Here is a 23,771-nt window from a genome sequence, read left to right as displayed (position 1 = left end):
ACCCTGCAGGGCAGGCATCAGGGTTTGCAGCAGCACAATACACCACACAGGGCATGCAGGACGGGAGTGCAGCACAACAATCCATAGAAAGCAAGATGGAGGGGACAGGACCATGCACATGGACAACAGAGAACAGAGGGGCAAGAGGCAATGGTAGCTAGCTGACCATAATGGACAGACAGGAGAGAAGGCTGCAGCATAACAGACCATAAAGGGCAGGAGGGACGGATCAGGGGCATTACAATGGAACAGACAAGCCAGGAGGGAGGGAGTAGGGGTCTGCACATGTAAACAGAGGGCAGGGGGCAAGGGGGCAGGGCAGGAGCAGCAAGATGGCCATGGAGGTCAGGCAGGATGGGCACTAGAAGCAAGACACAACATGAAGAGCAACAGTGAGACTGTGATGGCATACACACAGACCATGGAGGGAAGGTGGGAGGGGGTCAGGGGCAGCTAACTGACCACACAGGGAAGGTGGGAGGGGCCATGGCAGCACAGAAGACCATGCATGGCAAGTGGGAGGGTTAGTGGCAGCACAATGGCTATGATGGGCAAGAAGGAGGGTGCAGGGGCATGCACAAAGGACGATGGAGGATAGAAGGGAGGGTCAGGACCTGTGCACAGACAAGAAAGTTCAGGGGAAGGGGCCTCACAACAGACCACACGGGGCAGGCAGGAGGAGCAGTTGCAGCACAACAGACCAGGGAGGGCAGAAGGGTGTGGCAGTACAATGGACCATGTAGGACAGGAGGAAGAGGATAGAGGCATGGCATGTGGACAGGCAGGGTGGAGGTGGCAGGGACAGGTTACAGTCATCTGACAATGCTAGGCAGGTGGGAGGGGAGTGGCAGCTCAACAGAACACTCAGAGTAGATAGGAGTGGCAGGTCCATGGGACATGGTGGGCAAAAAGGATGGAGCAGGGGCATGCACAAAGACATCGGAGGGCAGGGGGAAGGAGAATAGGGGCAGCAAGCTAAGCACAGAGTTTAAGCAGGAGGTCAATGATGGGGCATAGAATTGGGCAATTGAGGGCAGGAGGAGTGGACTGGTACATCATACTAAATTGAGGGCAGTGGCAGCACATCAGACCATGCATGGCAGGAGGGAGGAGGCTAGTCCATGGATTCACACAACAGAGGATAGGGAGGAGGGGGATGGGGCAGCAAGCTAACTGTTCAGAGAAGGCGGGTATTAGAAACTTTATTGTTTTTAAAACATTTTGTCTGTGCAAACTACTTAAAATATGAACAAGTATGCAGCATAATCTCACTTTTATTCAGGAAGAAGAAGACGTTAGTGACTGTGACTCCGGGCTCACTTGGCAAAAACACCCCCTGACCCTCCACCCCCTATCGCAAAATGTAATGCCCGTGAAAAGGGTAGGTGAACACAGTGTTATATAGAACATAGTCCTGAGAGCACGATTGAAAATGAAAACTAGATATAGTGTATGGTATAAACTATGCACCAAAAAGTGTGATATAAGATGAACCAGGCGTGAAATATAATATGCAATACATTGTGCGCAATGACAGATTCATTGGAGAGCGCGAGATAGCACAGGCACTAGCGTGTGCTATGCGATATGCGCCTTGGAGTGTAATATGCACAGGGCAGTGTTGTGTAACCTAACTAGTCTCTAAAGTTGTAATATAAAATATGTGCTGGGGAGTGTAACGTTGCATATGCACTGTGACAAAGATATGGATCCCAAATTGTAATATGTATGGCATAGCACTGTGCGTTATAACATAGGCATCGAGGAAGGTACGTTAGATGGGGCAATATAACCCGTGCGAAGACAAGTGTGGCATGACATTTTCACGGGGTGTTGTTACAGTGCACATGGGCTAGAGAGTGTCATAGCATATGCACTAGCTAGTGGAATACAATACAGAGGTGTGTGGCACTCGGCAGGCAATGGTGGGTGTAACACAGCATTGGGCTCTGTCAGGAGCGCGCTGTGACTCGCAAGTGATGTTCGTCCCCTTTCCAGAGAGTAAAATAAAAAGTATTACACATCCGGCAGTGGATGTGTGTTTTATTAACTGTGAGGGGGGTTTCTTGCATAGTTTTGGTCGAATTTTTGTCGAATCCCCTTTGAATGGCTTGGTGTGCATGTGTATTAAATGTGCCCGTCAATAGCTACCCATGTTTGTATAAATAAACGACAAGGGTGTCTACCGGGATTAGGCACGGTAGAGCATCAGACATGTCAGAGCTTCACTAGTGGTGTAAATACATTCCACGTGGATTAATTGCATGCATAGTCGCCTTTTAATGAATATCACGCAAATCGTCATGGTGATAGGTACGTACGGTTTGTCCAGCATGTCCTAGGTGTGTCTATAAATATATATTTTTTAAAAATAATAAAAAACAGTGGCCGGCCCTGGGGATTGGGGTCAAAAAAATATAATTAGGAGACAGGCCCTGGGGGATGGGCTCATCAGGGCCAATAAATTAGAATAAGAAGGGGAACCACACAGCCCCCCTTCTTAAAAAAATAAAATAAATAAAAGACTGGCATCGTGCCGGAGGCCATGCCCCCTCCATGCAGCACTCTGCAAACGCGCCCCCAACAGGCATCTCCAGTATGCGCCAGGGAGCTGCTCTGCAGACAGGTGTTCTGAGGCCAAGCCCCTTTTTACACCTCTCTGCAACGCAGCTCTGTGGCGCTTACTGGAGGTACCTAGTGGTCTAGTGTGACCCTAGGGACCCTTAGGATTCAAGGGGACTTAATCTCTCAACTTAGAACAGCCACAGGGCGCGTTTACACAGTGGTGAAGGGAGGGGACGGGGCCTGAGGTGACGTGTGCAAACACGCACCATGGCACGTTTTAAATTGGGGATATAATTTCCCTTCAATACTGAGGGCCCCTGGGGGCTAACTAGCCCACCAAGTGCTTCCAGTAAGCGCCACTGAGCTGCATTGCAGAGAGGTGGTCCAGGCCGTGCCACTTTTTACACCTCTCTGGAACGCAGCTCTGTGGCACTTACTGGAGGTACCTAGTGGGCTAGTTGGACCCTAGGGACCCTCAGGACTCAAATGAACTTAATCTCCCAACTAAAAACGGACACAGGGCGTGTTTACACAATGGTGAAAGGAGGGGACGGGGCCTGAGTTAACGTGTGCAAAAACGCCCTGTGGCCTGTTTTAAGAGGTAGTTTTAATCCCCATGCCCTATTATATACTAGGGGCTTATAGAGGAGGTAAGGCTAATCACAGGGGGACCCCAACGCATAATGTTCCCTAGTGTATGTAGGTGTTTTCACTGTATTCTAAGTGTCTTTTAACATAGCACTGGCTCTAGGACTGGTTAGTCAGACTCAGTTACCACCAGTATCCGTCTGAAAAAGTTGAGGGTACAGGATGATTTTTCAACAAGGCCTCTTTCTGCTCTTCTTTTTGTTCTTTCTGCACGTTATCCTTCTTCCTGCACTTATCTTCGTATTTGAGGACTTCTGTTGCTTCTTTCTGCACTTCTTTTGTTTCTTTCTGTGCATTTTTTCTTCTTTCTTCACATGTCCTATCTCTGTAGGCATAGTTAGAAATTAGCATTTAAAAAACCTTTGAAATTAACAGAAAAAACCATAGGTTTCAGGCACGTTATAGTTAGGAATTAGCATTTAAAAAACCTCAGAAATTCACTGAAAAAACCATAGGTTTCAGGGGTGTTATAGTTAGCTGGACTTTTCACTTGTACAAAACCATTGAAATTCCCCCGTTATAGTTAGTTCAGCTAACTATAACTCGCGCGCCCGCAATGCACTGCTGATGACGTCACATATTACATCACTCATGACATGGTCAGTGACATCACTCATGACATCACTGATGACATCTCAAATGACATCACTGATGACATCACTGATGACATCATCCTTGTGATAGAGTGGCAGACCTCCTCTCACCCTAATATAACCTTTGATACACACATTCAAAAATAGAGACTAAAATTTTCAAAACAATGGACATACCAATACCAGTTACAACAACCTCTTCAGTAATTCTAAGATCCACATACACATCCACTCATTCACCAACAGTCCAATACAGTCACTCATACATGTACTCACTCATCATATGTACTCATACACCTATACATCCTGTTACACAATGCCACTCATCCATAGTTACTCACACACATAGTCACTCATGCTAATAAAGAATCAAACATACATTTACTTGCATATACAGTTATACACACACCACCACACTTACTTCTACGGAAACTTACACATACTTAGTCTTTTAAACAATCACTTATAGAAACACATACTTATTCATACAGGAACTCTTTCAATCTCTCACTCTCACATATACTCACATATATACACCAATAGTCACATATACTAGTTTAAAACATATGTAGTTACTCATAAAGACACTATTGAGACAGTCATTCACTCACTAACACACCCATACACACACTCATCCACCCATACAGTCCTGCACACATACTGTGTTCAACACATACAAACAGTGAGTCACTCATTCATGCACCTATGCACTACGTAATACCCCCACCGAACCATGCAGACACTCAGACTGATACTCAAAAAACCAACTAATAACCTATATAGACACCCATGTAGCTACTCACCAACCCATGCAGCCACTTATACACAAAGTGAGAGACTGATACAGATATTTACATATTTAAACATTACTCACTAAGCCATGTATTCACTATGATACACTTAATCTGTCAGTTACACAATCAATTTTTCAAAAACAAATCATCCATTTAGACACTTATATACCCATTTATTCTTCCATCGACCTTGAGATATACATATATAAAACATATTTAATTTTCAGAATAACACACATTCACTGGATGATGTCATCAGTGATGTCATCAGTGATGTCATTTGAGATGTCATCAGTGATGTCATGAGTGATGTCACTGACCATGTCATGAGTGATGTAATATGTGACGTCATCAGCAGTGCATTGCGGGCGCGCGAGTTATAGTTAGCTGAACTAACTATAACGGGGGAATTTCAATGGTTTTGTACAAGTGAAAAGTCCAGCTAACTATAACACCCCTGAAACCTATGGTTTTTTCAGTGAATATACATATACACGTATATGTATATCTATAGATATCCATATATATAGATATATAGATATATTATCTACTGGCGGTCGCCAGTAGATAGTTATAGTTAGGACCGAGTTCCCATAGGAAATCTGAAAATTCTATTTTGAATAACTTTGGCGCCGGTTGACTAATCTTCATGAAATTTTCAAAACTAATGGGGCGCTCCGCTCAGCTCCTACCCTGAAAGTCTCGGGGTGATTCATCAAGCGGGGACTGAGAAAAAAGGGGGGTCCCAAAACACGCTTTCCCCATGCATTTTCCCATAGGACCTTTAGTCGAAGGTACAGCCCGAACGGCTGAACAGAATTACTTGAAATTTGGCAAAGAGGTAGTCCTCAGGTCAGGGATGTGCCTTTTGCATATATGGTGTCAATCTGTTCAGTAGTTCCTGAGAAAATTGCAGTTAAAAGTACATAAATATCTATATGCGCACACCGTGCGCGCACGTTGCCGTGCGCGAGCGTAATTCTGATTGGTGGTTAGATGTCAGTCAACATTCGAATCGGTCGAAATCAGGAAGTGTCGGACGGCATTTTGTGTGTGGCAGTGAAAAACAAAGGTGGAGAACGTGGAAAGGGGGCAGGGTAGAGAGTTCCTGACCCCTAGCCTTTGTCAGGGGGTCCCTGAAGGACCCCGAAGGGTGAAAAAAACATTTAAATATTTTTTTCAAAAAATCGCCGTGAAAAACCCTTAAAAAAATTAAAACATTTTAAACGAGCCATTCCATATTACAGGATACAGTCAATCTATAACTATATACATAGGTAGTTTATTGTAAAATAAATATATAAAAAATATAATACATACATAAATTAGCATTTAAAAAACCTTACAAATTCACTAAAAAAACATAGGTTTCACACACGTTATAGTTAGGAATTAGCATTTTAAAAACCTTGCAAATTCACTGAAAAAACCATAGGTTTCACACATGTTATAGTTAGCTGGACATTTCACTCGTAAAAAAACATTGAAATTCCCCTGTTATAGTTAGCTCAGCTAAACATAACTCGCGTGACCGCAATCCACTGCTGATGATGTCACATATTACATCACTGTATTCACTAAGATACTGTTAATAAGTCAGTTATACAATTAATTTTACAAAAAAAACATCCATTTAGAAACTTATTTACCCATTTATTCTTCCATTAACCTTTAGATATACATGTATAAAAAATATTTATTTTTCAGAAAGACACATATTCACTGGATGATGTCATCAGTGATGTCATCAGTGATGTCATTTGAGATGTCATCAGTGATGTCATGAGTGATGTCACTGACCATGTCATGAGTGATGTAATATGTGACGTCATCAGCAGTGGATTGCGGTCACGCGAGTTATATTTAACTGAACTAACTATAACGGGGGAATTTCAATGGTTTTTTACGAGTGAAATGTCCAGCTAACTATAACATGTGTGAAACCTATGGTTTTTTCAGTGAATATATATATATAGATATAGCTATATATAGTAATAATATATCAATGATATATTAACAGGTTATAGTAATGTAATATATCTTTAATAATAGCAAATCTTAAAGGGACATTATAGTCAGGTGAAAATGTCAGTGAAAATATACCATTCACATTGTATAAGTGATGTAATATGCAAGGGTGTAACTAGTGTATAGAGAAGTTATATTTATACCCTTGCATATTACGTCACATATACCATCTGAAATCATAACTTTCATAACAACACTTAGGACATCTCAATTGAGATGACTTTTCAGAACACAGTGCATGGTAGAAGTCGCAACTTACTGTTAATGTAGTGTGGCAAGTGAGGCAACAAGGCTGTGTACGAAGATGCACGACTTATAGTATCTTAAAGGTGGTGCGTAAAACCTAAATGTAAGTTATAACTATAACTTTAGAATTTCTAATGTTTCTATAGTTTGAATTTGGTGTGTATAGAAAGAATAAGTAAAATTTGCCTAACTATTACAATCAAGCATGCGCATATACTATCCCTATAATTGACTTGATTATTGCAATTCTCTTTATCTGGCCCTTCCTAAGTCTGCTTTCTGAACTAAACTTAAATTATTTAAAATATGGCAGTGATAGTTCTGCTGAATCTACCACATACAACCTTGCTGGCCTAGTATTTAGAACAATTGCACTGGTTACCAATTGATAAAAGGATTATGTTTAAAGTGCTCATGGTATGCTGTAAGGCTATTCGCGGACAGAGTTCTAAGCTTGTAAAGGACCTGATTGAGCTCCATATATCAAGTAGGAACTTGTCCTTTTCCTGCCTCTTGAGACTGCCTAATATACAAAGGGTCTAGCAAGGAGGTCAGTCCTATTTCTATGTGGCAACCAGGCTGTAGAATGTACTCTCTACTCAGCTAAGAACTATAGGGATCTTAGAATTTTTAGGAAAATACTTAAAAAATACTTGTATAAATAAATGGTTAACCAGTCAAAGGCACTAATAATGCCGGAATACCTTTTGGTAATTGCATGATGTAAAAAACACAATTATAATTTACAATTATAATTACTTACCAGCGTCTACTGCACACTGTGTTCAGTTCTTTGAATAGACAGTGCGTCTTTCAGCCAACTCTTTTCTCATATGCACACTCCACATCACAATTTCTCTTGAGGTGGTGTGCAGGTGCCCAGGAAACTTAACATTAGGAGTGGGCAGAGCTTGCTGAGTTTCACTGAGTTACCAAAAACTCTGTGGAATTGTGCGGAGTTCTGCGTACAGGCGCGATTAAACAAACTGTGCATGCAGGGTAATTGGGTGATCCGACCAGACCACAGAGAAGGTTCTGCTTAGGACCAGATGCAGTTTTTGCACTGCATTTTGTTATTTTGTCTGGCCAGCCCGTCGAACAGCCGGCTTGATGAGGGGTGTGGGGCTGCTGCAAGGTAATGCCACCTGAGGCTCACCGCAGCCAGTAGACACAGCTCAATAAGTGGTGACTAGGGTACGGATTCTGCCTGGCGACACTGTTTGTTTGTACTGTCTCTCTCAGGGGCAGCCTCACCCCCCATCACCCACCTTCCCAGGCCGGAAACATAATCTTGTGTGTTTTGCAGAAACAGAAAGCGCCTTACCTCACCTCTGCAGTCAGCACACAGACAATTCTGAGTCTGCCAGGAAGTGAGCACTGAACACATATTTATATTCATGGTCCAACGAAGTACAGCAGAGCCTTCACACCACCTGTGGAGGGCAAAACCCCCCACCTGCAGACTCTGTGCTCCTTTTCAGGCTCAATACCACACCTGCAAAAGGAGGTTCAGCGTGTACAGCTCTTCCATCATCAGCTTGTGCTCTTTGTTTCCTGGGAGTTGTAGTTCACACAGAAATTGTGAAACCATGGCACAGAGCAGAAGGTGCTGGGAGCTGTAGCCCCACTTGTGCAATTTTTCGTGGATTCTGCAGGGTGTGGAGCTCCTGCGGACTTCGAGTCCCAGTGAGACGTTCTGCTGACCGTCTCACCTTGGCCTCGGTTACTGGGGTACAGCAGAACCTGACAACCGGCCCAAGTGGAACAGTGCTGATGACCGGGGGTTGTCGAGTAGGGTGATGGGGTAGGTGATGTCAAACTGGAGCAGGGTAAAGGGTGGGGAAAGTGGGCTTGGATATGTTGCGGTGAGAGTGTAGCGGGAGGAATTAAAAAATTGGGGTGAGATCCAGCAGCTGCAGGTAAGAGCGGTGGGGCCGGCGGGGGGGGCATTTCGAGAGAGCCTGCTCAGCAACCCCAAATATTTGAAATGCCTAATCTTTACTGACGACGGATAATAATCCAGAAACACGTGTATAGAGATGGGCAGTACTTATCTGCACCAACCTGGTGAAATACTAGAAATACTTTTGCAAGTACACACGCTTGGCGAACTGCATGCACCATAATGCTTAGGGGCGAACCTGCTGGGAGGCGAAGCAGTGTGATCCCACATTGGTTTCCTGTTTAAAAGGCTCCCTCGAGCCCTTTGAGCCGACGAGCTCATGGAGAGGCACCTGCGCGCCTTGAGAGGTACTGTGAGCCGAGAATACTTTGGCAGCCTGCTCAGCAACCCCAAATATTTGAAATGCCTAATCTCTACTGACAACGGATAATAATCCAGAAACACGTGTATAGCGATGGCCAGAACTTATCTGCACCAACCTGGTGAAATACTCGAAAGACATTTGCAAGTACACACGCTTGGCGAACTGCATGCACCATAATGCTTAGCGGCGAACCTGCTGGGAGGCGAAGCAGTGTGATCCCACATTGGTTTCCTAGGGTGATGGGGTAGGTGATGTCAAACTGGAGCAGGGTAAAGGGTGGGGAAAGTGGGCTTAGATATGTTGCGGTGAGAGTGTAGCAGGGAGGAATTTAAAAGTTGGGGTGAGATCCAGCCGCTGCTGCTGCAGGTAAGAGCGGTGGGGCCGGCAGGGGGGCATTTCCAGAGATGACCACAAGGGCAAATTAAATAAATATTTTCCCCCCAGCTGACCCCACCACCCCACTGCTTTTACCTTCAGTGGCTGCGGCCGGTGAGATCGGCACCTGCGCCATTAAACTCTGCTCCGGCGGTGGCTGGCGGAGCCCTGCCAAACTCTAAGTGCGGAGTCCCAAAAAGTCCACAAACTCTGCCGGGCGCAGCGGAGTTTGCCACCCCCCTTTACTATATCAAAGACATTTTATGCATGGCTGAAGGCCATGTAGAGAAACTTTAAGAGGAATGGTAGCTCTGACTTCTGTCATGTAGATAAACTTTAAGAGGAATGGTAGCTCTGACCAGTTTGCGGCCAAATGCCTCAGCTTGTGCCTAATGTCCTCTGAGCACGGCCAAATGTATCGTGCAGTATATTCTGTGGATCCTGATTCAGGGGGGTTTCAAATTTGCGTGGCTCTGCACTTTCGCCTAGCATCAACTGTATATGGCATTGGGTCATGTTCAATACCATAGCTATATCTGTGACAAGTTTGGTCTGTACAGTGTACCATTACTGGGAAATTTTAATTTTTTAGGTCTCTTTACCTGTAGTTTCTAAGAGGGGTGGGAGAGAGAGAGGAGAGAGAGGGAGAGTGTGTGTGCGCATATTTAGCTCACACTGTACCATTCCTCACAGTGTTCTTAAACAGAGAGAAAACCAGACAAACATCATCTCTGCAAGGGCCATCATGCTATGGAGACCAGTCCCTGTAGTGTGTTTAGGTAATTTAGAGCAAGTGCATTAAAAAAGTAAAAGCACGGGTGTTTTGCTTAGGTCAACTGTATAACTTACCCCAATATCAAGGCGTACGGGAAAGTACAATTGAAAATACACACTCCATTATTTTGAAATTTGGTAGATGTTTGAAACATATAGCTCATGTTCTTCATTTCATATTAGGTGCTTATCGGTCAGGAAAAAACTATGGTAATCTGATGAGCTAACATTAGGCATTCTTGTTTTCAGTGTTTATTTTTTTGTGGTGCTTTCTCATTGTTTTTCAACTTTTTATATCAGTGTTCATTAATATTTATTTAGCTGCCTCACCATCAAAATAGAGAAAGCTGTAGGGCATATTCACAAGAAACTATAACCGAGTCAACGGCACTTAATCGCAGCCAAAGTTGCGATAAATCCACCGCCCCATTCACAAGCTGGTGTAAACAGCCCACAGCACCAGTTTACCCGCGACTGCATCCGCAAAAAACATCGCCACAGAGGACCAGCGCAACTATTGCTAATGAGATGCAGAGTGGGCGTTCCCATGCCAAAAGCCGCGACAACACGTGCCGCTGCAAGCCACAAGCCCGGGGCCTGCGGACATGGCACCCTCCACGCCATGCAGCCACGCTCCGCAGGCCAACAGGTCTCACGTTTGGTGCTGGGTCTTGATTACTCCATGGCAGAGGACATACAAGTGCACCCTGCACCATCGCAGGCTGCACACCCACTCAGCCGAATGGGTGCCACTAACTCTGGGATCCCGGAAGCGACGTCACATGGCAGTAGGCATGCGCTGCCAGCTGGCTCTGGTCTACACTGCGGTCCAGCAGGGCACACAAAACCTGAGCTGGCCGGACCGCTTGGACGGGGCATCATCGCAGGCTGCACACCCGCTCAGCAGCTTAAGGTGCCACTGACTCAGTGCACCCAAAGTCACCGTCCCATGGCGGGGTGCCTGTGCTGGCCGCAATATTCCGAGTGCCACTAACCCTGTGCAACCCCAGTCAGCGCCACGTGGCGGTAGCCCCGTGTCATGTGCCAGGCCTCAGATGCCACCAACCCCGTGCGCAACAACTCATGGGCCCTTTATGAATGAGAAGCGTGGAGCAGCCGTCAACCAGTCACCACCGGAAGAGAGGAATGTGACATCGTCGGCCCCTTATGTTGGTGCAGTCACAAGGCCAGTGACACCTGTGCCGGATGGGTGTGGTGTGTGTGCAAACCTGCCCTCAGGGAGTGGCTGTGACATACTGACGACTAGACCAGTGACCTGCACGCCACCTGCGAGTACGCTTGCAATGGGTAGCAATGATGGCCCCCCCTCGGTGCGTCATCGGAGTGGTCTGGCCTGCCGTACACCGGACCAGTGCAGGGCTTGCCACAATGACTTGTGGGCTCGGGAGTGGTCCAGTCCATGTCCAGACAAGGAAATGACTGATGCGTGTGTCCCTGTTGTAGTGTTCACGGGACCAGGTACACAAAATGCAATGTCGCACCCTCTGACTCGCATCCCTCAGGATGAACATCATTGACGCAAGGGAAGGCACTGTCCCCATATTCATCCACACATCCACACCTGAATGATGTAAGACATGACACAGCAGTGCATCACTGAATGTTTATTTGCACATCCAGTGCAGTTATGCAGCTGAAGCGGTACAGGGCAATGCCGAGCACACTACACAATATGGGCCCGTGGAGTCCATCCGGGGATGAGATGTACTGCGGAAGAGGAAGGGTACAGTACGCAGTCTGTCCGCCATGTCATTGGTCATCGAACAGGATGTGGCAGTCCATGTCGCTGTCCAAGGTGAGTGCATCGGAGTGTATCAGGGGTCAGTGGAAGGTCATGAGGCCATGTGCGGCACCAACCAGAAACAGGCCAGGTGGCGGAAATGAATGCTAGTGCCACCTGATCACAAACCCATCCACGTCCACATCCCCAGATGTGTGCTCTGCCCCACCTGTGGGTGCTGCAGTACCGGCTACGGCACTGTGTGCCACTGAGACATCAGGGGCCAGAAGGGGATCGTCGGCAGCACTGTGTGCCACTGACACATCAGGTGCCTGAGTGGATGGTGTGGGGGCAGCAGCATTCATCAGGGCCACGCCTAGTGGCTGCAATGCCATGATGGAGGTCTGCAGGACACAATAGATCCCAGCTACATTCCAATGATGTGCAGCGGTGGCTGCCATCCTTTTCGCCTCCATACGCACCATGTCCTCCATGAGCCTCCGCATGTGTGCCAGCTCATGGCTGGTATCGCTGGAGCCACTCTGAGCAGACAGCTGTTTCACGTCATGACTCCAGCGATGTCAGTTAGGGCTCGTTGGAGACCATGGGGCGGACATAGACACCCAAGGATGGCGTCCAGTTTGGCAGCCATGAGTTCGAACCCCACCCGCACCTGCTTAGCTGTCTCCCTCTGGCCCTACAGCACACGGCGTTGGAAGGCCATTTGTTGTTCCTGGGGGACTTGGGAGGGTGCTGGGGCTGTGGGAGCCTCCTGCTGGGTGGTTTGAGTGGTGGGTGGGTCTCCTCGATGTAGCTGGGCTGCCCTGATCCTGGAGGTGAGTCGTGGATGAGGTCAATGATGTCTTGGAGGGCTTGTGCGTCGATGCTGGTGTTGTCCTCCTCATCATCAGTGAAGAGTGGCAGGGACTCCTCTGCAGGAGGTGTTGACGATGCCCCAGCAATGTGAAGGGGAGATGGTGTATTACAATGTGTCCACAAGTATGTAGCCGCATGGTACAGGTTGACATTCTCACAGCATGGCATTGTACATTGTGACAGTCTTTGGGTTTGTGCGAGGTGCCAGTGTCATTGTGGGTGTGTACTGTGCCCTGCTTGATTGTGCATGTGTGCCATCGTGGCCATCTCCACCCGTCCCCCCAGTACCTGGTGGTCCCTCATCCTGTTGTGTTGTGTCCTGTTGAGGAGTGTCCGGTCCCCGACTCTGGCCACAGTATCCACACTGATGACTGTCGACACCAGCTCCTCCATGTCATCCAGCACGAGTTGTGGCGCTGGGACCCCTCCTCCGTTCTGCATTGCTGCCTTCTGGTTGGCGGAGAGTTTCTCCTTGGTCTTCCGCTTGATGTCATTCCATCGCCTCTTGACCTCGTCCATTGTCCTCTTGTGCTCTCCAACGGCATTCACCTTGTCGACGATGCCCAATGATGGTGTTCCATCACCTCCGTGACTATGATCCTGTTCGCCTGCAGACTGAACTTCGTCTTCCTCGTCTTCTTGTCCTTGCCCTTCCCTGTCCCCGATGTCCCAGGCTGGTAATCCGGGGTGCTTGTGGGTTGCGCTCGTCCTCTGCGCCTGCTCCGGCTGCCTCCATGGTGCTTGGGTGTAGGTCAGTTTGGGTGTGGGTGTTTTTTCTACTTTTATGGTGATTTTTTCAGCCTGCCAGGTGTGTGTTGCAGGCCTGGCGCTGCTTATCGCTGATTTCCTCATCGCGATGTGGGCCAGCACCTGTTTTTTGGGATGGTGGTTTGTGTTTGTATATCTGTTGTGGTGGGTGTATCATAGACATTGTCCGTGGTGTCGGCGGACTATTGCATAGTACCGCCTTGTTGTGAATTCCACGTTGACACAGGGTTATTTTCCCGTGATGTGCTGCGATATTGGAAGTTGCCTTACGCTACTCTTGCGGTAGTTATCACACGTTCTTTGAATATCCCCCTGTGTCATTCCAGTGTTTACAAAACATCTCACATTTTTTCAGTGATTGTTATAACACACATATTCAGTTTAAAGGAAATGTATGGCATGGTACGCTGTGTCTTCCGACTGACAGTGCGTCAAATGAATTTAGAGTTGACCATGATAAGCATACCAGTCTGTGTATTACACTCACAGACTCTATCAGATCCCATCCTTAGTCTCGCAGGGCTCTGTCTGGTTTACTGGACTATTAGTGGATTAAGAAAGTAAGAAAGTGTTATGGTGAAATACTTTTTTAATTAACACATTCCTGAACACTGTTGGCAGGGGGATCATTCACCTATTACGTATTAAATATTATTACATTGTGTGGGTGGTCAACCCTGGCAAAAGCATAGTATCTTGTGGAGGTTTTAGAATGTTTAATTACACCAGATTACTTTGCCACCTTACATTCTAAAACATCTGACTTCTGATGCCTTTAGCATGCTTGTCACTGCTTTTCTGCATCATTCACCTGACTACATGAAAGTTGTGCTGCTGTTGTTGCTTGAAGATTCATGGCTGTCATGTGTCCCCATGTCAAGTCCCACACACTTTAAATCAGTCCTGGCTTTTTAACTGACATTACATTGTATTCTGGTAGTTCAAAATGTAATTGTTAACATTGTAAGCATGGCCTCAAAAAAGCCAAACCACACATTTCATAGGTACCCATCACTACACCTTGCATTCAGTGTTTAAAGCCTGGGGTGTTTGACAGTTGGCTTGAAATCAGTAGTGACTTATGAGCAAAGGGGCTTGATGTATCAAAGAGGTTTACCCATTCTGTGTTGATGGGAAAATATGATAGTACATATTGACCAATATTTCTATGAGCCTTTAATTTCACCACTCAATGACAGAATTAAACACAGCCAAAAAGACCAAATATGATTTGAATACTCCCAGATTCTCTGCAGTGTAAAAGGAAATTAGATCAGGTCTGAAAACATGCTTTGAAGCCCTGCACCTTTATTCCAAGTACAGAAAATATGAAATAAATACAAGGAAAAAAACAACATTTTAGTGACAACCCTAAACAACAAAATGCAAGCAACTAAACTTAGACCAGTCTTCTGCACTGCTGCCTTGCATCACAAACTCCCATTGTATTGGCACCTTCACTTTATTTTCTGTGGCGTGTCAGTTTGCGCATGTGTTTAATTTATCAGTATTTATATGTTGAAAGCGATAAGGGCTTATCTCTTTCCATGGGGCTTTATCTCTTATTATAAGTTAAACCTAAAACAGGAAAGCCTAGCTATCACTAACAGAACATTTTGCACCAGATATTATTTCTTGTTATTAGCGGCTGACAATCTGTTCTTAAACCCACTTAATGTAAAACAAACCTTGGAGCTCCTAGTGGAGATAAGGGGAACAGGAGACATTTCAGAAAAGTGGAAGCTGCCCTACATTGCTATGGCAAAATTTGAAATCAGGTTATTAGCCAAAAATATCAGTTCTCAACTTTTAAGGTAATCTCAAACTGCAAAACACCTAGAAGACCAAGTACAATGGCTTCTTGCTTTGTCCCAGTGCCCAAATCACTGAAAAAAGAAATAACATTTACTCTAAAAAACATTCACATTCTTTCAAAAATGTCAGCTGAAGGGGCATTATGGTTACAATTAAGCCCTGTCAATATGTGAACTACACCACTGTAATTTGGCATAATTTGGGGTATTTCACATTATGCTCATTATGTGAAATTTCGGAAATTATGTCCTTACGCCATGTAGTTACATTGCGGCGGCAGCAAATGATGAACTGAATGCTGAATAAATCAAACATTCACCCCTAATCAAGAAATCTGGGTTAAATCCTTCTTTCTTTGGATCACACCACCCCAGTTTAGACCCAGCTATATATAAATCAGTCTTGACCCTCCTCCTCGTGGGAATAGTCCAGCCCAAACTGCCAAGCTAGGTCCTCCCTGGACTGGAAACAAGTATCCTGGGACCGGTTTCGGGGTATCATCCCTCATCAGCCAGGCTAGTTACATCGTGGCACAATGGGAATCGTGCAAATAACTGTAACGTGCGCAGCTGTCATTTGCGGTATTTGTGTTCTGAGCACCATGTTTTAGTGAAAACTGCGTCCTTGCCTCCAAATTGGACATAAGGACACATTTCTCTCAAATATATAGCGCCAAATTCCATACATGCATTCTGCGAAATTATGAGTGATTATGCGACAATTTAACATAATTACACAAAACCAAATTACGTGGATTTCGTACACACCCCTAGTTACAATACAAAATCTAACAAACGCTGAAATTTGCTGGTTCTGGTGTTTGGCACGCCCTTTCCTTGATCCATGCTGTGCTTGAGGCTGGGGCTGAGATTTGGACATAACCTCATTTTTAAGTCATATATGCATGTTTTCCTCCTGTCTATTGTAATTGAGTGTAATATTGACACAGGTATTTCTGTTAGCCACGCAAAATATTTAATTGAATAGTAAAAACAATACAACATGTTTAAAGGTAAATTATATTGTGTGCAGGCCAACGTCCATTACAAAGATTAAATGTACAATTTAATTTAAACTGTTGTTAGAGCTAATGACTATCATTAAATATAATGCATAGCGTATTTAACTATATATCATATAACACATTGTCGGTGCTATTCTGATATATCGAAACTGGATGGAACACGTAGTCAATGTTCGGTTCAGAGAATCTACATCATACTTGTGAAGTACAAATCCATCTTGTGGTCTAGATATTAATCAACGGCAAACAAATCATAAATGGCCAAGTTCTGCATTACGCATTTCTTTTACTGCTTTCGCTGATCTTTAGGGTCAATCTAATGTACGCAATCAAAGAAAAATGAACGGTTCTTTGAGTGCCTCTCAAAATGCTGCTTTTAGCGCATGTTGACAAATTTCCAGGTAAGTGGCTATAACATTTTCTGTTGCCCAGATACAACGAGAACATTAACAGAAAGTGCTCCTTTGATTCTAAAGACATCGCATTAAGTAAGTAAAATGCTGGGCCACTTGGCTGAGTAATTGCCAAGAGCAAATTCTTGTATCAGATTTTAGATGTTAGTTTTTATCTTATTTTAACACCTAACTTTAATGGCACTTTCATCTTTGTTTTATTCAGTGAACTTTGTGTTTTTTTTCAACACAAGGGAATATCTTATAATAACTATACCTAGAATTAATGTTATTTTAACCTACAGCTTTTTCCGTAAATTTCTGTGGTTTTTGATCATATCCAGCCAACTTCTCTGCTGCGCACAGTCTTTGGCTAGGCGCAGCAGGCAGTTGGTTGCAGAGCCTGGCCTGTGCCCAACCTCCCGTGGGTGTCGAACCTCTCTGCAATGCATGGCATTCACCAGTGCACAGCAGGGGTTGCTTGCAGGGCTTGCCCAAACCTCCGGCAGATGACAAAAACCCAGCCCTGGCATTCGCCGGTGCACGGCATGGTTTTGGCCTCTTGCCAGTCCGTGCTCCCAATTCCAATGCAGGAGGCATGTGGAAATGTGGATTCTCCTGACCAGTTATGTCCCCTATCTTGGACCCCAACGGTTCTATATGCATGTTACAAGTACATGTATGTTCCCTCCAGTTCCAGTTTCGAAGACGCAAACACATGTGCGTCCACCGTTAACATGTCCTCTGTCAGATCCGCCATGAATGGGCTGGATATTCGCTTCCTAAGTATGAAAAGCCACCGACTTTATATGGCTCAGTTACTCCCTTTTTACAGTTCAGGCGAGTAGGCCCGATTCTGTCCTCAAAGCCTTTCCCTGCTCTCTGCCTCTGACAGCTTCAGCTTGAGCTCGCATCTGTATCCATGAACTTTGTCCTACTCCCTGTGCAGCTAACGGTGCCTGCCTCGGCCAGTTTTCGCCTGCCTGCCAAGAAGCTGTATTTCACCTTCGAATTATCTATTTTGCTCCTCAGCCGATGCATTCCTGTCTAGTAGTTTAAGTAAACATTCTTCCAGCTACCAAGCAAAAGGCCCGGCCTCTCTGTCCTCATGCAAGTAATTCATAGCCCTGTTACCATGGAATATTCCTACCCCCTCGCATTTAGTGTAGACACTTAGACGTTTGTACACGCACACACAGTCAGTATAGAATAGATTCTGTCCGAGAGCCCTTCCCTTGTAGATAACATAGTTCTTTAAACATAGGATATTAGATATGATTTGGGATTAGGTTGACATAACCCCAGACTTTTGTCTCCACATGTAGAGCTAAATGTCAAGTCCCCTTCACCCTCTAGTTGCGCGTCAATCACACGTCATGCTGCTGCGCGCGCATCTCTGCCAAGTATTTCTGCTGACATTGCGAAATCATCTCCAGGTATCCACCCACACATGACAATTTACCCATTATCATCAAGTGGACGCCCACATGCACACGTCTACTTACACGCCCACATGCTCTTATCTCATTCTCTCTTGCTCTCTTGCTTACGTACAATTGAGAAATGTATATATACTGTACTCTGTGAATAATGTTTTGAGAATATTGAGAATACTTTTCAGCCCCGTCCAGATCCTTTTTGGTGATGGAGATATTCTCCCTTTGACTCGAGTTATTGGAATAAAGCCCTTTATGAATCTGATACCACAGACTCAGCCTCTTGCTTTATGCATGATCTTATTGATATCTGAAAAATTATGACAGCGTGATATTTTATTTACCACAGAATGGCGCCCGAACAGTTTAATCTCTTTCCCCACACGCCGGAGATGAAGGTCCAGTTTTGCCCCCTTCCATAGCCGTGATGGACTTCAAGCGTGCACGTCGCGGGTTTTCCCGCCAACTCCCTCAGGCCACCGAAGGGGACAGACTGCGACCAGGCATCCATACGAGGCGGTGAGGAACGCAGATTGTCTACCCAGAGCCCACCTGCGAGAGAGCTGCGTCCGAGGTATACAGAGGCCAACCAGGTTTTCAAAGTCCCGATGTCCAGAGGGTCCGATGTCCGCAGTCGTCGAGTCCAGTCCATTCTCTGAGGCCTTCCGTTTCAAGGAGCTACTCGGTGAGTACCATCGCCGGGGAGGCGTGTTGACGCGCACATAGGTTGTGCCGGTCAAGACGGATTTGGGTACACAAATCCGGTCTGCACTGTTTAGCAGTGTATATGTACTGTTTAGCAGTATATCAAGTATTCCGAAGTATTCAGTTATTGTCAAGAATTCAGCGTGGTGATTAGTTAGGCAGACTGTCATCATTGTCGGTCGTTGTTAAAATGTTTAATGTTTAATGTTTAAAGTGTTCAAATATTGTGGTATGAATGATTGTTCATTGTTCATTGTTCATTTAGCTTTTTGTATTAAGTGTGTTCCAGATTAAGTATCAGATCAGTTGTCAATATGCCGCTCGTTTCGAAGTTAAGACAGATTATTACTAGAAAAGGGGTGCTTGAAGAAGCAGTTCCTATTCCTCCTAGGGACACTCCAGGGCAAATAATGTATCACAAGCATGGCTTAGACGCCATATTATTCCTTGATCTATGGGTGGATTACACCAAAGAGTTACCAGAAAGTCAGAGATGGCCCGTAGCTGGGACCTGGGATGCCGAATGTATCATGAAAGTCGAAGAAGAGTTGTGGAAGAGGAAAGCTAGACAGTCACAGAAAGACGCTGTTGAATTATGGCGTAAAGAATAGCATAGACGCACAGAGTAAGCGCTCAGAAAAGAAGAGAAAAGTAGGGAGGATTCAGACAAAGCCCGAGAAAACGTGTTAGTTGAGGAAGGTATACGAGTAAAAGCGGAACAAGTAGACAGACAACGACACACTCTTATGAAAGAGGAAATGTAGACCAGCTTGGAAGGATGCCATTGAGTTTTTGGCGCACGGAGTGACATAGAAGGACAGAGTAAGTGTTTCACGAAGCAGAGAGAAGTGGACTGGTGTCTGGAAAAGCCAAGGATGAGATGTTACAGGAGGAATTTGAGCTGGTAAAATGGGCGCAGGCTGACAGAAAAAGAAATACTGACGTTGCTGGTATTTATCCCGTCCTTTCAGAGGACCTAGCAAGAGTGGCCCCAGTAGAAAGACCAGTTAGAGTGTAACAGCAAGTACAGCGATACAAATAATAATGATATAGTAGCCCAAAGGTTCTTGAGCCACCCACCAAATGAACGGCGCATAGCTGGTGTTTACATGGTCCAACATTTGACTACATTGTCAATAGGAAATTGAGAGGGGTGCAGCTAGAGAAGGAGCAACTCCTGTGATTTGATGACACCCCTAATGTACAAAGTGTTAACGAAAAATAATTAGTGACAAGTTTAGCTTGGAAAAAGAATTGTGGGTATTTCGAATTTGCAAATTTTTCATGAATACAGGTTTGTGTTCTTGATGGTCCAGTGAGCCAATGTGCTGGGTCAAGTCGGTAAGATTATGACCCCCTGAGTGCAAATTGTATGTAAAAATAATTTTTCAATTGAGCGAATTATTGCAGTTTTTATGGAATTGAGTAGTCTTTTTGTCTTTGACAGCTTCAGAGTGAGGAGAAGGTGGGGGCCGTGTAGAGCAGAATGTGATACAGAAATCGGAGACAGATTCTGACCTTGTAGCCAGTGTAGGTGGGGGCCGATGAGAGGAGCAGAACAGGGCACTGCTTAGAAGGCTTCTCTGACATCGCATCTGTGTAATGCCTGCAGCTGGAGAGCCTTGGGGCCAGGAGTTGGAAAAACAAACAAAAGATGGCTGGCAGCCCAGGCTCAGGCCGCGCTGAGGGGCTATTTTTAACTTCTCTGATAAGACAGGGCAGCTGAGAAATGTAAGTCGAGAAAGATTCCCTTGTTCTATTCTGTGCAAAACAAGTGCCCCGAGGAAATGTCTATGGAGAAGATTTGTTTTATTTTTTAGCAATTGTTATATTGCTTCTGGTCAGAAAGTAAAATGTTGCTCTTGCTTGGAATTTTAAGGGCTATGTGCCTATATAAAAACGATTTTCAAATTCAGACATTTTTGAATTGTGGCCACAAGCTGCCACCAGTTGCATTGGATAAATGATCCAGTGGTTACGGGTCTGTGAGGAAAGATGTGGGATGCATCTTCGACTAGGACATGAGGGTACATTGTGTACAAAGAAGCATAGCACATTTTTATAAAAAAAAAAAAAAAAAAAAAAAGAGACAGGTTCGTGTGTTCGTCATTTTTTGATTATTGTTGCTGATCCTGTGTGTCAGACTTGACGCGGTCATCATTGGGATGACCCACTGCCAGATGGGGTTGTATAGGGCAGGTAAATAAGTTATTGATTATAAGCCTGACAAATTAAGCAGGCCAGAATGTTCGCATCTGAGCTGTAGGTACTGTAATTACGCATCGCTGCTCATTTATATATGTTAGTGTAATTATCTATGCTTTCTGTGCCCGGTATACTGATGGCTTGGCACAATTACTAAATTTCACAGACATGATATTACCATTATCGTGCTGTCAAAATAGCAGACAACACGTTATCAGTGTATGTCTAATTGGTGTTGGAGATGAATGAAACAAAAGAAAAAGGCTATGCAAGACTAAAATATTTTTCACATAACTGCCTTTCTCTTATAGACAGGCAGCCTCGGTCATATGTTTCCAGATTGGACATTAAGGAACAATTATGATCTGTGCACTCGCATTTTAACTCTTGAAAGGCCTGTTTTAAATAAGGACTGCCACCACAGAGTGACAAATAAGGCTCGGTATTTAGGGTAATGAGAAAATATCTGACAGGATTTCCTTTTTAAAGTTTGCTTTAGTAAGCTCATTCTTGTGTGTGGTGGCCCCAAAAGTTGACTTGTTTTTGAATTAGGCTATTTATTGTATAGGTGGAAATTATTGCACATTGACTGATTTCTTTAGCAGATAAATTATTAATTATCAACATTAACAACTGTTCTTAAACTTGGTTTTCCGAATATTTAGGTAATTTAGCATTCCTATTAGGGCCTCCTAGCATTAATATTGACTTCAGGTTGGTGTAGGTTCATGTACTAGGGACATTTGCATATGAGATGTCATTTGGCCAGCTTATGAGCTAACACAATGAGGTTTGTACATTAATTTGAAGGATTTCTCGCCGTTTCACATACGCTGTGTATCTCCTATAATTTTGCTTACGCCCAGTAGCTACACACAGGGATTAATAGTGTTGACAAGACACAGGGTTTGATAGTGTTTGACAGCAGTGAAATCTGTTTCAGATTTCCTCCTGTCAAAAAGGGGGGGAAGGAGGAGAATATTGGCTTTCTGCTGGCCCCTGAGGAGGTTCGCTTCCCGCTAGCCTCTTAAGAAATTAAGCCCCTTAGAAATTAGCCCCCTTAGAAATTAAGCCAAGGAAATAGGTATGGTGTTTTCCCCTTTTTCTCATGTTTTATTGTGATCTTTCAGGGGAATTAGTCCAAGCCCCTAATACAGCTTCTACTAAAGTCCTCCCTTGGACACAAGAACACACTGTGGCATTTGAAGAATTAAAGAGAGCTTTATGTCAAGCACCAGTTTTAGCAAACCCTGATTACAACAAATCGTTTATGTTTTTGTGACAGAGCGGGATGGAACAGCACTATCTGTCCTAACACAAGATCATGCAGGAAAACACGAGCCCTGTGCTTATCTTTCTAGTACATTAGACCCAGTAGCACAGACTTTGCCTGCGTGCCTAAAATCAGTTGCAGCAACGGCCTTAGCCATAAGACAAAGTGACTCGATAGTGCTGGGCCACCCTCTGACAGTACAAGTACCACACGCAGTAGAGGTTCTCTTGAACCGGACACAAACACAACACCTGACTGTAGCTAGACTGACGGATTATGAGCTGACGTTATTTCAACCACACATAGAGATCAGACGATGCAACATACTGAATCCCGCTACCCTTTTGCCCTCCAGTACAGAAAGCGTTTCACCACACAACTGTGTTGAAGTAATACATACCGTGACTAAACCAAGACAAGACTTGACAGATGTTGCACTCCCAGACCCCGAGCTAACACTATATGTTGACGGCTCATGCATGAGGACAGGGGCGGGAGAATTAGTGGCAGCATATGCAGTGACTGCTGATACTGTAATAATAGAGACTAAAAGAATAGACATATTGTCAGCACAAGCAGCAGAGCTCATCGCCCTGACACAAGCGTGCATAAGAGCTAAGCACCTGAGAGTAAACATTTACACCGATTTTGTGGAGAGAAAGAGGTTTCTTGACCTCTCATGGGGCCAAGATACAGCATGGCCCCCTTATTCAAGCCCTACTGGAAGCAATACATTTACTAACAGCCATAGCTATCCTAAAAATGTAAAGCACATACTAGAGCCACAGATACCATTTCCCAAGGCAATGATCTGGCAGACCGAACTGCTAAACAGACAGCTCAGACCCCACTAGACATGACAAAGTTACAGGTTCAATAAGTGTCCAAAGCCATGACAGTTAGGGATCCTTCCAAGGATGTACAAGACATACAGACACATGCTACTATGGACGAATTAAAGAAATGGTCGGAACAAGGAGGGGTACTGACTGATCAGGGTTGGATGAATAAGGGCAAATCCACATGGTTTCTTCCTGATACCATGGTACAAGTGATTATAAATACCGCACATAGTCCTGCACACTTAGGAGAGAAAGCAATGATAGATAGCTTACAGAATATATGGTTCAACAAGCACCTGCGTGCAGCAGCGAAACAAAAGGTCAGAACATGTATGATCTGTTGCCAATTCAATGCAGGTAAAGGCATTCCGATGGAACAAGGTGGATTCCATCCACCTGACCAC

The sequence above is a fragment of the Triturus cristatus genome, chromosome 2_1, assembly GCF_964204655.1.
Source record: "Triturus cristatus chromosome 2_1, aTriCri1.1, whole genome shotgun sequence".
Taxonomy (NCBI): domain Eukaryota; kingdom Metazoa; phylum Chordata; class Amphibia; order Caudata; family Salamandridae; genus Triturus; species Triturus cristatus.
This window is presented reverse-complemented; position numbering follows the sequence as displayed.